General features: G+C 41.9%; 1 protein-coding gene and 1 long non-coding RNA gene across 4 annotated transcripts in view; both read right to left on the bottom strand.

Annotated features, from left to right (window-relative positions):
* The window catches only part of LOC105483242 (solute carrier family 25 member 12), a 227,773-nt gene that overhangs the window by 128,810 nt on the left and 83,619 nt on the right, over nt 1-15,344 (bottom strand). The window contains exon 1 of one of the 3 annotated variants that reach the window (XM_071072932.1): nt 4,993-5,038. The exons of the other annotated variants lie outside the window; for them this stretch is intronic. The gene's annotated coding sequence lies outside the window, so the exon portion shown is untranslated. Of the gene's footprint in view, nt 1-4,992; nt 5,039-15,344 lie in introns of those variants that run through there. 3 annotated transcript variants of the gene reach the window in all.
* Nucleotides 6,770-14,831, bottom strand: LOC139357142 (uncharacterized). The gene is made up of 3 exons (XR_011609855.1): nt 14,410-14,831; nt 7,316-7,456; nt 6,770-6,917 (listed from the first exon to the last, which is right to left on the bottom strand). It is a non-coding gene; the product is annotated as an uncharacterized lncRNA (long non-coding RNA).

Consider the following 15,344-nt stretch of genomic DNA (forward strand, 5'->3'; position numbering starts at 1 on the left):
CAGAGTTTCCTTGTCAGGAAATTGGTATAATGTGGAGGCCCCTGTAGGCTCTTTGAAGTAATTAAGAATGCATGCTATGCAAGAGGCAGTAAGAACACCGATGATCAATGTCAGCTGGAGAAGCAGAGATGACCAAAAGTGAATATAGTTAAGTAGCAAGATTCATTTCTTCTCTATTCCTACTTCTAACCCCTAACCTGGAGGAGTTAGCCTTGAAAAAAAAACAAAAAACAAAGAAATATCCTAGAACCAGACACCATCCCCCACCTGCCCCCAACCCCAATCTTAAGGAGCTTAGAAGGGAGAATGCATAAAAAATTAACCATGATCTATTACACATTTCAGGTCCGTATGGCTACATGTCTGGCCCAGCAATGGGGAAGTTTTAAAACTAGTCCAAGTTTAAAACTCTGAAGTTTTAAACTAGTCCATGCTAGACTTTGAATAACTTAAAAGACCAGGAAGCTGGCCGGGCATGGTGGCTCATGCCTGTAATCCCAGCATTTTGGGAGGCCGAGGTGGGTGGATCATCTGAGGTCAGGAGTTTGAGACCAGCCTGGCCAACATGGTGAAACCCCATCTCTATTAAAAATACAAAAATCAGCCAGGTGTGGTGGCATGTGCCTGTAGTCCCAGCTATTCAGGAGGCAGAGGCAGGAGAATCACTTGAACCTGGGAGGTGGAGGTTGCAGTGAGCTGAGATTGTGCCACTGCATTTCAGCCTGGGTGACAGAGTGAGCCTCCATCTCAAAAAAAAAAAAAAAAAAAAGACCGGAAAACTATGGAATCTGCCTGGGGGGAAAGGATATTCAACACAGTACTGAGGAAGCAGTGACTTGAGAAAAAACATTTTATGTTTGAATCTCCACCAAGTTCAGATTCCTCAGTAATCTGGTCACATAAAAGTATGAGTTGAAAATAGTTTATTATATAATGTTAAGTGAATGAATCAGAACTTGAAATTGTATGTATGTGATAGGTACAATTGTATAAATAATCTGAATATATTAAAGTCTGGAGCAGATACTTGAATTTTCTCTAAATCACAATTTTGCATAGGGTCAGCAATGATCACATATCTAATCAAACGTACTATAATACTTCTTTGTGCTATTTATTTGTTTAAGATGTAAAATAGGTTTATTTAGCATGATTGCTTTTCACAAACCTATGTTAGATGACGGATACTTGGCTACCCTCTGTGGACCTATAAATTGCAGGGGTTTTTTTGTGGGGGCTGGTTATTGTTTTTCAAAGATTAACACGATAGTCTTTCAAAGAAGCAGACTAAACAGAGCATGATCCCTCAGTTCCTCCCTTTTCCATTAAAAATTGAGTATTTTGCTTGACTTTTCCCATTATCTGCAATCATTCCAGTTTGCAGGGAGTCCATACATATAATTGTTAATATTGCAGATATTTCAGAGAACATGTCTTTGAGCCTTCCAGTGAAGATTCCTTTGGCCCACCTGATGTGAAATCATCTATCCTAACCTATTCTATCTCACTCCAATTTCTATAACATCATTGGTAATATTTGTATGAGGACTCTAATTTATGAAGTCTTCCTCCCACACTGAAACATTTTAGGGCCCTGGAGCAAGGTAAGAATCTCCTGGAACTATTTGTGGTACACTGATCTCATATGTAGGAGTGCCTTAACCTCAAGACTGGCACAAAAAAAGATTAAATGTTCATGGTTATCATTTTTTAAAAAAATCTCAACCTTATATGACCACAATGAAAAATACATATGAACTAAACAGCATAAAAATAATGAGGTTTACCAAAGAATGACCCTTTCAAATCACAGCTATTGTTCTTATCTGTCACATGATTTAGATAATTATTTTTCTACCTTGAATAAATGGATGTGTTGTGTAATATACTAACTATACAACACAATTTTCATTTGTGGTTAGACATGTATTCATATATAATTAAACCTTATAGTAGTAAATAAAATTGTCATTTGGTATTTAAACATATAATCTATTTCATTTAACAAAAAGCAAAGCAAAACCTAAGGAAATTAAGCCATACTGATACTATTTGAATTAATTGGATATTTGTCATCTCCCTGCTGCAGTCCTGTATTTACTCAAAAGAACAATATGAACTTCAAAATATGAGAATAAAATAATGTTGAAGTTCACATGCAAAACAAAAAATAGCAAAAATCTTTACCAAATGAAAGAAACATACAATTTAGCTCAGCAGGACTTCTACACATCCAAGGACAATGTAGGTGTGCAGCCACAATTTTTTGAAAAAGTAAATTTCTTGGTCGGGCACGGTGGCTCACACCTGTAATCCTAGCACTTTGGGAGGTCGAGGCAGGTGGAGGTCAGGAGTTCAAGACCAGCCTGGCCAAGATGGTGAAACTCCGTCTACTAAAATTACAAAAATTAGCTGGGCGTAGTGGCAGGTGCCTGTAATCCTCACTACTCGGAAGGCTGAGGAAGCAGAATTGCTCGAACCCAGGAGGTGGAGGTTGCAGTGAGCTGAGATGGCACCACTGCACTCCAGCCTGGGCGACAGAGCAAGACTCTGTCTCAAAAAAAAAAAAAAAAAAAGAAAGAAAATTTATTTTTGGTCTTTCTTATGATCCTTTCTCAACAAAGCTGGCATAAAACAAAATGTTATAGGCTGGGCGCAGTGGCTCACGCCTGTAATCCCAGCACTTTGGGAGGCTGAGGCGGGCAGATCACTTGAGGTCAGGAGCTCGAGACCAGTCTGGCCAACATGGCGAAACCCCGTCTCTACTATAAATACAAAAATTAGCCGGGTATGGTGGCAGGTGCCTGTAATCCCAGCTACTCAAGAGGCTGAGGCACGAGAATCACTTGAACCTGGGAGGCAGAGGTTGCACTGAGCCAAGATCGTGCCACCACACTCCAGCCGGGGCAATAGAGTGAGACTCAGTCTCAAAAAAAAAAAAAAAGTTATAATTATCTGTTAATATTTTAAAAGATTTTAGAAACCTTTTGAAATGTTATTTTTTTAAATGAAAAATTTCATTTCTCCAAGTATTCAGAATATTACATGTTTTTTAAAATGTTACATTCAGATTTTTAGATAAGATTCAGTTAATGAGAACATAACCCAGCATCTCAGGGTAAACAAATAATTCCATTTATGTAGGGATTGTCCTTAAGGATCAGGCAGGGAAGGAAGGGGATAAAGAAACCTGAGAGGGGGCCTAAGAAGAGAGGATATGGGCAAACTTAAATAATGTCTTCAATAGAACAATTAATCTGAATAAAAATCTTTAGTAAATGTTAGTTAAAAGAATTTGCTGTCACTTCAAGTGAGAACTCAGGGATGAAGATAACATAGATCCAGCCTTGTAGGGTATAAGGAACATGGCTGTGCTTTGGTCAAGGAGGGGCCAAGGTAAACATCCAGAGTGACTCAGAGAGTTTAGAGCGTATAACTCCACCTGTTATCACAGCCATGTAGCCATAACGTGGGAAGGCCATCACTTGGCTCTATACCACATTGTCTGTAAAAGGTAAAAATGCCCTACTGACACTGTACAGGCAGGCTCGCACCCAGAGAAATAGAGCAAGTCAAAGCTATCCATCTTACAGATGGACAGGAGGGAGCCAGGACATAGCTAGACTTGCTTGTGCTCAGAGAGAGAAAGAATTAAGCTGCTGACCCTGAAGGCAAGGGAGAGACAGCCGGCCTGTGCAGTTGTGCATGGGAGCCACAGGCTCAAGCAGCCCAGACAGAGCAGACAGTATAAGAGAGCTGCTGAATAAAGCTGTATTTCACCTACCTACAGCCCCCCGAGTGTTCTTTCACCTATTTGCCATTCATCCTGTAACTGACCAAGGGGTTCACCTTGCCCGCTGCCTAGACAGAGCCAATTCATCAAGACAGGGAAATTGCAATTGAGAAAGAGTAATTCACGCAGAGCTGGTTGTGTGGAAGACCAGAGTTTTATTATTACTATTATTATTATTATTATTTGAGATGGAGTCTCACTGTGTCACCTAGGCTGGAGTGCAGTGGCACAATCTCAGCTCACTGCAAGCTCTGCCTCTCGGGCTCACGCCATTCTCCTGCCTCAGCCTCTCGAGTAGCTGGGACTACAGGCGCCCGCCACCACGCCCAGCTAATTTTTTGTGTTTTTAGTAGAGATGGGGTTTCACCGTGTTAGCCAGGATAGTCTTGATCTCCTGACCTCGTGATCTGCCCGCCTCGGCCTCCCAAAGTCCTGGGATTATAGGTGTGAGCCACCATGCCAGCCAGGAGTTTTATTATTACTCAAATCAGTTTCCCTGAGCATTCGGGGAGCAGAGTTTTTAAGGATAACTTGGTGGGTTGGGGGAAGCCAGTGAGCCAGAAGTGCTGATTGATCAGAGATGAAATCATAGGGAGTCAGAGCTGTCAGTCAGTTCCTGGGTGGGGACCACAAAATCAGATGGGCCAGTTTATTGATCTGGGTGGGGCCAGCTGATCCATCAAGTGCAGGGTCTGCAAAATATCTCAAGCACTGATCTTAAAAGCAGTTTACGGAGGGTCAGAATCTTGTAGCCTCCAGCTGCACGACTCCTAAACCATAATTTCTAATCTTGTGGCTAATGTTAGTCCTACTAAGGCAATCTAGTCCCCAAGCAAAGAGGAGGTCTGCTTTGCGAAAGGGCTGTTACTGTCTTTGCTTAAACTATAAACTAGAAATCTCTCCCAAAGTTAGTTCAGCCTACGCCCAGGAATGAACAAGGACAGCTTGGAGGTTAAAAGCAAAATGGAGTAAATTAAGTTAAATCTCTTTCACCATCTCAGTCATAATTTTGCAAAGGTGGTTTTAATCTACCTGCTCTCCAGACCTCAGCATGGGCTGGAACCTGACCCTGAGCCTAACAGAGAAGTTATCAATAAGGAGCAAATAAGCTTAAGAGTAGAGAAGGTGATGATTCATCATTATCCCCAGAAGGACAGATCAGAAAGTTGAGGCAGTTTTTCTGTGATAAGTAGGCCTACCTTGGTGAATGAACGTAGCAGGCCCTCAAAACAGCAAGCCTCAGTGAAGCCTGCTGGAGAGAAGTGAGAGAATATAAAAGTCTTACTCAGGGTGAAATGTGGGACTGCTGCATGGTACAGCAGCGTGTTCCTGTTTGTTGTAGGAAACCCAGGGAGAAGAGGAGGAAGGATATAATATTCACTGTATCAATTTCCCATACCTCTCCTTGACTCCATAAATGTATTCCAAACAGGACTCTGGATCTGGGAAGATGACAGTTTACGTTTAGTGTTTGAGTGTTCGGGTGCTTAATTGATTGAAGGGTAGAGAGAAGGAGGGTAAGCTCCTGATGGGGAATAGCTAGACTTTCTTTGTTGTTTTTTTTTTTTTCTTTTTGAGACGGGGTCTCGCTCTGCCACCCAGGCTGGAGTGCACTGGCGCGATCTCGGCTCACTGCAAGCTCTGCCTCCCGGGTTCACGCCATTCTCCTGCTAATTTTTTTTGTATTTTAATAGAGACGGGGTTTCACAGTGTTAGCCAGGATGGTCTCTATCTCCTGACCTTGTGATCCCCCCGTCTTGGCCGACCAAAGTGCTGGTATTACAGGTGTGAGCCACCACACCCGGCCAATAGCTAGACTTTCTTAGAGCTTGGTAAGAAAGTTAGAATCCAATCTGAGTTAAAATTGTCTAGGGAAATCCAGAGCTACTGGTGGGCTTATCTCCAAGAATACTCCCATGTCCCAGGAAATTGTCTCTCTAGAGCTATTGTACCAGGGATACAATTTACTGTGGCAAAAGATCACCTCTTGGAAATTGTGTTGCTTACTCACCCTCGGCCACAGCTAGTCCCTGGTGACATTTCAGAGAGAAAGGCCTGTGTTATACACGTGTTGGTAGTAACGGGTTAAATGTGGATGAGGCAGTTTTTAGTTCCTGATTCTAATCACATGCTTAAGGATGTTTTTTAAAGCAAAGAAACTTAGCAGTTTTCAATCCCAAGAGCCATGAAATACTTGAACAAAAGTGAAAGCTTAGTTATTTGGGAGGAAAATTATGTTCTTGGTATTACTACATAGTCATTTAACCAACATTTAATAGGTGTCAACCATATGTCAGACACACAGTGACTTTCTCTGCAAAGTAAAGGCAGCAAATTGGCCCTTTCTACAACATGAACGGAGAAGAAAAAAAGTAGAAAACCAGAACCAATTTGAGAGACTTGGGCCATAATATCAGCTTATCAGTTTCTTACTGAGTAACCTCAAGCAAGAGTGTGAAATTAAGTCAGGGACCTTCACGGGTGCACAAGTGATCTACTGGGATATAAAGTATTAAAAATGCAGCTAGGCACAGTGGCTCATGCCTGTAATCTCAGCATTTTGGGAGGCCGAGACAGGCGGATCACTTGTGGTCAGAAGTCTGAGACCAGCCTGGCCAACATGGTGAAATCCTGTCTCTACTAAAAATAAAAAAGTTAGCTGGGGCCGGGCACGGTGGCTCATGCTTGTAATCCTAGCACTTTGGGAGGCTGAGCTGGGCTGATCACTTGAGGTCAAGAGTCCAACCAACTGGCCAACATGGTGAAACCCAATCTCTACTAAAAGTACAAAAAATAAGCTGGGCATGGTGGCACGTGCCTATAGTCCCAGCTACTCGGGAGGCTGAGGCAGGAGAATTGCTTGAGCCCGGGGGGTGGAGGTTGCAGTGAGCCAAGATCGTGCCAGTGCACTCCAGCCTGGGCAACAGATCAAGACTCTGTCTCACACACACACACACACACACACACACAAAAAGCCGGGCATGGTGGTACGTGCCTATAATCCCAGCTACTCAGGAGGCGGAAGGCTGAGGTGGGCCGATCCCTTGGACCTAGGAGGCAGAGGTTGTAGTGCGCTGAAATCATGCCTCTACACTCCAGTCTGGGCAACAGAGTGAGACTCCATCTCAAAAAAAAAAAAAAAAAAAGTATTAAAAGTGAATATTTACAATCTTTTTTGTCTAAAAAATAATTAATGGTAATATTTAATATGTGAATTAACAGTAGTAAAAAGCATAAATTTTTAAGGAGCTATGACCAGAAGTTGTTATACATATGTGTGCCAAATAAAAATGTATCATAATGACTAGATTATCTGATTTCTAAAGCCACTTGGCTCTAAAATTCCTGATCCTGTATTATTCAACTGCCTCAGTTTCTCTTAAACTATATTAAAAAATAAAATCCTGTCTCTACTAACATTGACTTCCTCACATAAAACAAAATTTAATTTTGAAAAGATTTAAAAAAGCAAACCTTTTATTCTTTAAATGCATCCTATCCCTATCGACTCACCCTTCTTACCTGATAAAGCAGGTTCTCTTTGTGTCATATGGTGCCAGTCAATATGACTCATTCTTCCTCTTAATTCATTCAACAGATCGGCAAAGGGACTGGCCCTGTGTTTATGCGATTAATGAAGTTAACCTTAAAGTCTGGATTCCCCTAGAAAATTTTTGAAAACAATCTCTTTAATTTTCACTAACCTGCACAGTGGTTGATTTAGCTTGTTGACTTCATATAGTCCCTCAAAATTCTAATTTGTAAAGAGAATTAGAGAAAACACTACCATAAAACTACACTTTATTTTTATTCTTTTAAGGTTTATGAACTAAACACTGAACTAGCACCATTATGTAGTTGGTATAAACCTTGTTACTTTGTGTGTCCACATCATGGGAAGTTAAAACTCCTGCTGTACATAGCGATATAGGTAAATAGGTTACAAAGGAGTTGACTGAAAAACAACCCATTAAAATGACAGATTTCACAACAAGGTGAATATATTCTTAATATTACTGAACTATAAACTTAAAAATAGTTAACATGGTAATTTTTATGTTATGTGTTTTTTTACATTAAAATAAAGTCAATGGCCTGGTGCAGTGGCTCACACCTGTAATCCCAGCACTTTAGGAGGCCAAGGTGGGTGGATCACCTGAGGTCAGGAGTTCGAGACCAGCCTAACCAACATGAAGAAACCCCATATCTACTAAAAATACAAAATTAGCTGGGTGTGGTGGCGCATGCCTGTAATCCCAGCTGTTCAGGAGGCTGACACAGAAGAATCGCTTGAACCCAGGAGGCAAAGATTGCGGTGAGTTGAGATTGTGCCATTGAACTCCAGCCTAGGCAACAAGAGAGAAACCTCATTTTAAAAAAACAAAAAACAAAAATACATATTGACTAGGCCGGGCATGGTGGCTCATGTCTATAACCTTAGCACTTTGAGGTGCCAAGGCGGCCAGATCACTAGAGGTCAGGAGTTGGAGACCAGCCTGGCCAACATGGTGAAACCCCGTCTCTACTGAAAATATAAAAATTAGCTGAGTGGTGGGCACCTGTAGTCCCAGCTACTCAGGAGGCTGAGAGGCAGGAGAATCGCTTGAACCTGGGAGGCAGAGGTTGCGGTATGCGGAGATTACCACTGCACTTCAGCCTAGGCAACAGAGCGAGACTATCTCAAAAAAAAAAAAAAAAAAAAAAAAAAAAAAAAAAAAAGGGAGGAGGGGCGCAGGGAGGGATCGGGTGTGATGGCTCACGCCTGTAATCCCAGCACTTTGGGAGGCTGAGGCGGCCAGATCACTAGGTCAGGAGATCAAGATCATCATGGCTAACATGGTGAAACCCCGTCTCTACCAAAAAACCAAAAAAAAAAAACCACACACAGTACAAAAATTAGCCAGGCATGGTGGCACACGCCTGTAGTCCCAGCTACTTGGGAGGCTGAGGCAGGAGAATGGCTTGAGCCTGGGAGGGGGAGGTTGCAGTGAGCCAAGATCGTGCCACTGCACTCCAGCCTGGGCGACAGAGCCAGACTCCGTCTCAAAAAAAAAAAAAAAAAATTGACTAAAATAATAAGTCAGTTTAAAATGCATATTTATAGTCATTTTTTTTTTTGAGATGGAGTCTCACTCTGTCGCCCAGGCTGGAGTGCAGTGGCCGGACCTCAGCTCACTGGAAGCTCCGCTTCCCGGGTTCACGCCATTCTCCTGCCTCAGCCTCCCGAGTAGCTGGGACTACAGGTGCCCGCCACCACACCCGGCTAGTTTTTTGTATTTTTTTTTTTTTTTTTTTTTTTTTTGAGAAGGAGTCTCGCTTTGTCGCCCAGGCTGGAGTACAGTGGCCGGATCTCAGCTCACTGCAAGCTCCGCCTCCCGGGTTTACGCCATTCTCCGGCCTCAGCCTCCGGAGTAGCTGGGACTACAGGCACCCACCACCTCGCCCGGCTAGTTTTTTGTATCTTTAGTAGAGACGGGGTTTCACCATATTAGCCAGGATGGTCTCGATCTCCTGACCTCGTGATCCGCCCGTCTCGGCCTCCCAAAGTGCTGGGATTACAGGCTTGAGCCACCGCGCCCGGCCCTTTTGTATTTTTTTAGTAGAGACGGGGTTTCACCGTGTTATCGAGGATGGTTTCGATCTCCTGACCTTGTGATCCACCCATCTCGGCCTCCCAAAGTGCTGGGATTACAGGCTTGAGTCATCGCGCCCGGCCTATAGTCATAATTCTTTTTACCACCTTTCAGTATTATTTCTTTTGTATCTAAGTAATATTGATAAAGTGTTCTTCATCCTCCCCTCACCCTGAAGCTCTTCTACTACATCAGGAAACAGCAGCAAAAACAATGAAAAGTAATGGCCATTTTTGTTGGCTAAAACTGGAAAATAATTAATACTTAAGGCCGCGCATGGTGGCTCATGCCTGTAATCCCAGCACTTTGAGGGGCCAAGACAGGTGGATCACCTGAGGTCAGGAGCTCAAGACCAGTCTGACCAACATGGTGAAACCCCATCTCTACTAAAAATACAAAAATTAGCTGGGTGTGGTGGAGCATGCCTGTAATCCCAACTACTTGGGAGGCTGAGGCAGAAGAATTGCTTGAACTCAGGAGGCAGAGGTTGCAGTCAGCCAACACTGCACCACTGCACTCCAGCCTGGACAAGAGTGAAATGCCATCTCAAAAAAAAAAAAAAAAAAGAAATAATACTTAAAATAGCATTTTAATGATAGAATGTATAATATCACAGTTATTATTGTATTACCTACCCAAAGTAGACAAATACATAATTAGTGCCATTTTAATAAATTAGTTTCCAAAAGTAAAGCAGGTATCACTGCACAGTCATTTTGAAAACAGGTATAATAGTTATAATGCTCATTATTTTGGCTAATCTTTGCTTGTAAATAATGACAAAATGCAAAACGGAAAATATTAGTTTTCAACTAATTGTTCCTAGTTTTGATTAAATGGCTTCCCTTAGAGTCTGTGTACCATATGTTGAATGTAGAGAAGAGGGTAGGGAATTAGCGACCATGTCTAAAAACCTCCAAAAAGATGGATAAGTTTCTTTCTTTTTTTTTTTTAAGACGGAATTTTGCTCTAGTTGCCCAGGCTGGAGTGCAATGGTGCAATCTTGGCTCACCGCAACCTCCGCCTCCTGGGTTCAAGTGATTCTCCTGCCTCAGCCTCCCAAGTAGCTGGGATTACAGGCATGCACTACCACGCCTGGCTAATTCTGTATTTTTCTTAGAGATGGGATTTCTCCATGTTGGTCAGGCTGGTCTCAAACTCCGGACCTCAGGTGATCTGCCCACCTCGGTCTCCCAAAGTGCTGGGATTATAGGTGTGAGCCACTACGCCCAGTCAGATGGATAAGTTTCTAACTGTGAAAGAAATCATTACATCATCATTAAAAGAGACAAATGGTTATTAAAGAAGAAAGAAAACTCATTAGTCTGGGTGCAGTGGCTCACGCCTATAATCCTAGCACTTTGGGAGGCCAAGGAGGTAGATCACTTGAGGTCAGGAGTTCGAGACCAGCCTGGCCAACATGGTAAAACCCCACCTCTACTAAAAATACAAAAATTAGCTGGGCTTGGTGGTGGGTGTTCACTGTAGTCCCAGCTGCTCGAGAGTCTAAGGCAGGAGAATTGCTTGAACCTAGGAGGCAGAGGTTGCAGTAAGCTGAGATCACGCCACTGCACTCCAGCCTGGGCAGACTCTGTCTCCAAAACAAAAACAAAAACAAAAAACCTCATTAATCCCCATATCTAAATTCCCCCTAAAGGCAACTATAGTTAAGTTTGTGAGGGATGCTTTCAGATGTTTTCTGTTTATATAAAATACATTTTTATACGAACAAAATAACATATATTTTGTAATTTATTTTTTAACTTATTGTATCGGAGATAGAATATATTAGCTAGCCCCTTGTGCTAGTTTAGGCTATTTTCAATTTGCCAGTGAAAATAATACAGCATTGAACATCTTTGTTTTAGTGTATCTTTCCATTTCTGTGAAATAGTTTTGCAGTACAAATGTGGAACTGTTGTTGCCTCAAAGGATATACAAATTGAAAATTTTGTTACATTTGTAAAAATTTGTTAAAATTTCTAAATTGCCCCTCAAAAGGTACTAATTTATACACCTATGGGTAGTGTATTAGAGTTAGAAAATAAAAACTGTTGGTAATTTTTGTGTATTTAGGATATTCCTCTTATAGTAGTTTTCAACATGAGCTGGTCCATTTTTCTTTTCTTTCTTTTTTTTTTTTTCTTGAGACAGACTTGCTCTGTCGCCCGGGCTGGAGTACAATGGCGTGATCTCGGCTCACTGCAACCTCCGTCTCCCGGGCTCAAGCAATTCTCCTGCCTCAGCTTCCTGAGTAGCTGGAATTACAGGCGTATGCCACCACACCTGGTTAATTTTTGTATTTTCAATAGAGACAGGGTTTCACCATGTTGGCCAGGCTGGTCTTGAACTCCTGACTTGATGTGATTTGCCTGCCTTGGCCTCCCAAAGTGCTAGGATCACAGATGTGAGCCACCACACCCAGCCTATTTTCTTTCTTGTATTCCATTTGGAAGTCATGTAGTCATGTAGGATAATGGTTTCTGGATAATTGCTTTGGGAACTGAAACTCATAACTTTACCCTCATTAGCACTATAAGCTAAAAAAATGAGCTAACTACTGTTACTTGTCTGTGTTAAGGTATGTATTTTGAAATGAAGACACATTACATACATGCATTTTTCTTTTAGGTCTTAGATTTCCTGCATCAATTTTCTGATGACCATTTTTTTTTTTTTCTTTTTGAGATGGAGTCTGTCTCCCAGGCTGGAGTGCAGTAGCACAATCTTGGCTCACTGCAAGCTCTGCCTCCCAGGTTCATGCCATTCTCCTGCCTTAGCCTCCTGAGTAGCTGGGACTACAGGCACCTGCCACCACGCCCAGCTAATTTTTTGTGTTTTTAGTAGAGACGAGGTTTCACCGTGTTAGCCAGGATGGTCTCAATCTCCTGACTTTGTGATCTGCCTGCCTCTGCCTCCCAAAGTGCTGGGATTACAGGCGTGAGCGACTGCACCTGGCCTGATGACCATATTTTTTACGCCAAATTTTAAACTATTCTGGAGGTTTCAAAGCAAGATAGTGAAATTTATCAGTCCATGTGAACTTGAGCCTGTACCAACACATGGTTGCTGCTTCATACCTAATAGTGTAATATGGCCCTTTTCTCTGAAGAAAATGCCTTTGCCAAATCTCCCTTACTACAATAAATGTTATCATAGTAATACCACTTCATACCTACATAGAGTTTTAGAGTTTACAAAGCTCGTTCACAAATATTCCGTTTGGTTTTTACAACAACCCAGTGTGGTAATTGGGCAGTACTATTATCTCCACTTAATAGATGGAACAAGGTTGAACAAGCATGAAGTAGTAGAACTGGGACTAGTAGAGCACTAAATTTCCCACAAGATATGTTGTCTCTTCCATATATATGAGGAGAGCATATTCCTTTTGTAGAAATTTTATTTATTCCATGATTGTAATAGTCACTTTCTTAAATTCCCTTTAGAACAAAGTAAAATATAAGTTAAAAAAAAAAAAAAAAAAAGAAATCCCTACAAAAAAAGAGAATGTTTTTTCCTTTTGGATAATTTTACCACTACCTTTCCAAAATAAGTCATTCTTTTATCTTCTAGGTAAACTGTACCAAAACATCTATTCTGTAACATTAAAAAAATATATGTGAGGATGGACGTGGTGGTTCACGCCTATTATCCCAGGATTCTGGGAGGCCAAGCTAAGAGGATTGCTTGAGGCCAGGAGTTTGGGACCAGCCTGAGCAACATACTGAGATTCCATTTCTATCAAAAAACAAAAAAATTAGCTGTGCACAGTGGCACACATTTGTAGTCCTGGCTATTTGGGAAGCTGAGAGGCAGGAGGATCTTTTGAGCCCAGCAGTTGGAGGCTGGAGGCTGTAGTGAGCTATGATTGCATCATTGCAATCCAGCCTGGGTGAGAGTGAGACCCTATCTGAAAAAAAACAAGTGAACCTCTAATACGAGGACAATATAAAACCTCAATTTTGCAAGCAGATCACATTAAATGCTAGTCACACAATGTATCAGTAAGTTTCATCATATTTTTTCCCTACAACCATAATATCACAGGACTAATAATCTGTGATATACCACAGTTAAAATGTAATTCTTCTTGATTTCTTACTTATAAAGAACATAATTGCTTTTGATCAGCAATTGATCCATAGATACGGTGATTTCAGAAAGAAATGATGAGTCTTGCCGTTTTGAAAAGAAAAGATTTTTTTTTTTTTTTTTTTTTTTGAGATGGAGTCTCGCTCTCTTGTGCAGGCTGGAGTGCAGTGGCGCTATCTCAGCTCACTCTAACCTCTGCCTCCTGGGTTCAAGTGATTCTCCTGCCTCAGCCTCCCAAGAAGCTGAGATTACAGGCGCATGCCACCAAGTCTGGTTAATTTATTGTACTTTTTAGTAGAGACAGGGTTTTACCATGTTGGCCAGGCTGGTCTTGAACTCCTGACCTCAGGTGATCTGCCTGCCTTGGCCTCCCAAAGTGCTAGGATTACAGGTGTGAGCCAACGTGCCTGGCCAAAAATGATTATTAAAGAAAAAGATTGTTTTCCTTTTTTGATCCATAATGTCATTAGTCCCATTGATTTCAGTTTTCTGTCTTAACATTATGACTGTAATTTCTTGTGTATCATTAGGTTTCAAGAAAAAGGATCTGGCCGGGCGCGGTGGCTCACACCTGTAATCCCAGCACTTTTGGAGGCCGAGACAGGGAGATCATCTGAGGTCAGGAGTTTGAGATCAGCCTAACCAACATGGAGAAACCCCATCTCTACAAAAAGACAAAATTGCCAGGCGTGGTGGCGCCTGACTGTAATCCAAGCGTCTCAGGAGGCTGAGGCAGGAGAATCGCGTGAACACGGGAGGCGGAAGTTGTGGGGAGCCGAGATTGTGCCATTGCACTCCAGCCTGGGCAACAAGAGCGAAATTCCGTCTCAAAGAAAAAAGAAAAAGTAAAAAAGAAAGAAAGAAAAAGGATCTGGGCATTCTCAGTACCTTTTCTGATCTTTATCTTCGGGAAAGCCATCTCTGTATCGTTCAGCAAATAAATACTGGGCTGAGTATCTGATGAACTGCACTCTGCATAGGTTGCATTCTGAGAGAGAACTTGGGCAGTTTATCTTTTCTGGGATTTGGTTTCCTTATCTCTAAAATGAGAAGGCGTGTTACTTCTAGACCATCATCCCAAGGGTCCATTTTAGCTTTAGCATGCATCAGTGTAAAACCTGTTAACAAATATTTGTTGAGACAAGGAATTCTGGTGTATAGCCAACATTGTGGGAATATTTGTGGATACCTAAACAGTGCTTTATCCTCTGGGCAAAACAGTTCCAACAGCTACTAAATACTAACAAGGCCTACGGCTAAAATCAGGTAGCACCTTGTGATGTAATTCAAACCACTAGAACATGTGGCATGCAAGACTACATCAGGCCACTTAGGTATTTATTAGTTAACAATTTATTTATTTATTTATTTATTTTTGAGACGGAGTCTCACTGTCTCCCAGGCTGGAGTGTAGTGGCGCAATTTCGGCTCACTGCAACTTCTGCCTCCAGGGTTCGAGCGATTCTCCTGCCTCAGCCTCCCGTGTAGCTGGGATTACAGGCGCCCGCCACCATGCTTGGCTAATTTTTGTATTTTTAGTAGAGACGGGGTTTCACTATGTTGGCTACGCTGGTCTCGAACTCCTGACCTCAGGCAATCTACCTGCCTCGGCCTCCCAAAGTGTTGGGATTACAAGCGTGAGCCACCGCGCCTGGCCTAGGTAACGATTTTTCCGCGTTAAATGATTGCCTACTAACCTGAAGAGTGAAAGCAGAGTACCTAAATATCATACTGTATACGTTAAAAACAGGGGAGAAAGGAAAAAAGATGTTAAAGTTTACAGCAAAATGAGAAACAAAGGAGGAAAATAAGTGAAAACTTCT

Source organism: Macaca nemestrina, chromosome 11, assembly GCF_043159975.1.
Source record: "Macaca nemestrina isolate mMacNem1 chromosome 11, mMacNem.hap1, whole genome shotgun sequence".
NCBI classification, from domain to species: domain Eukaryota; kingdom Metazoa; phylum Chordata; class Mammalia; order Primates; family Cercopithecidae; genus Macaca; species Macaca nemestrina.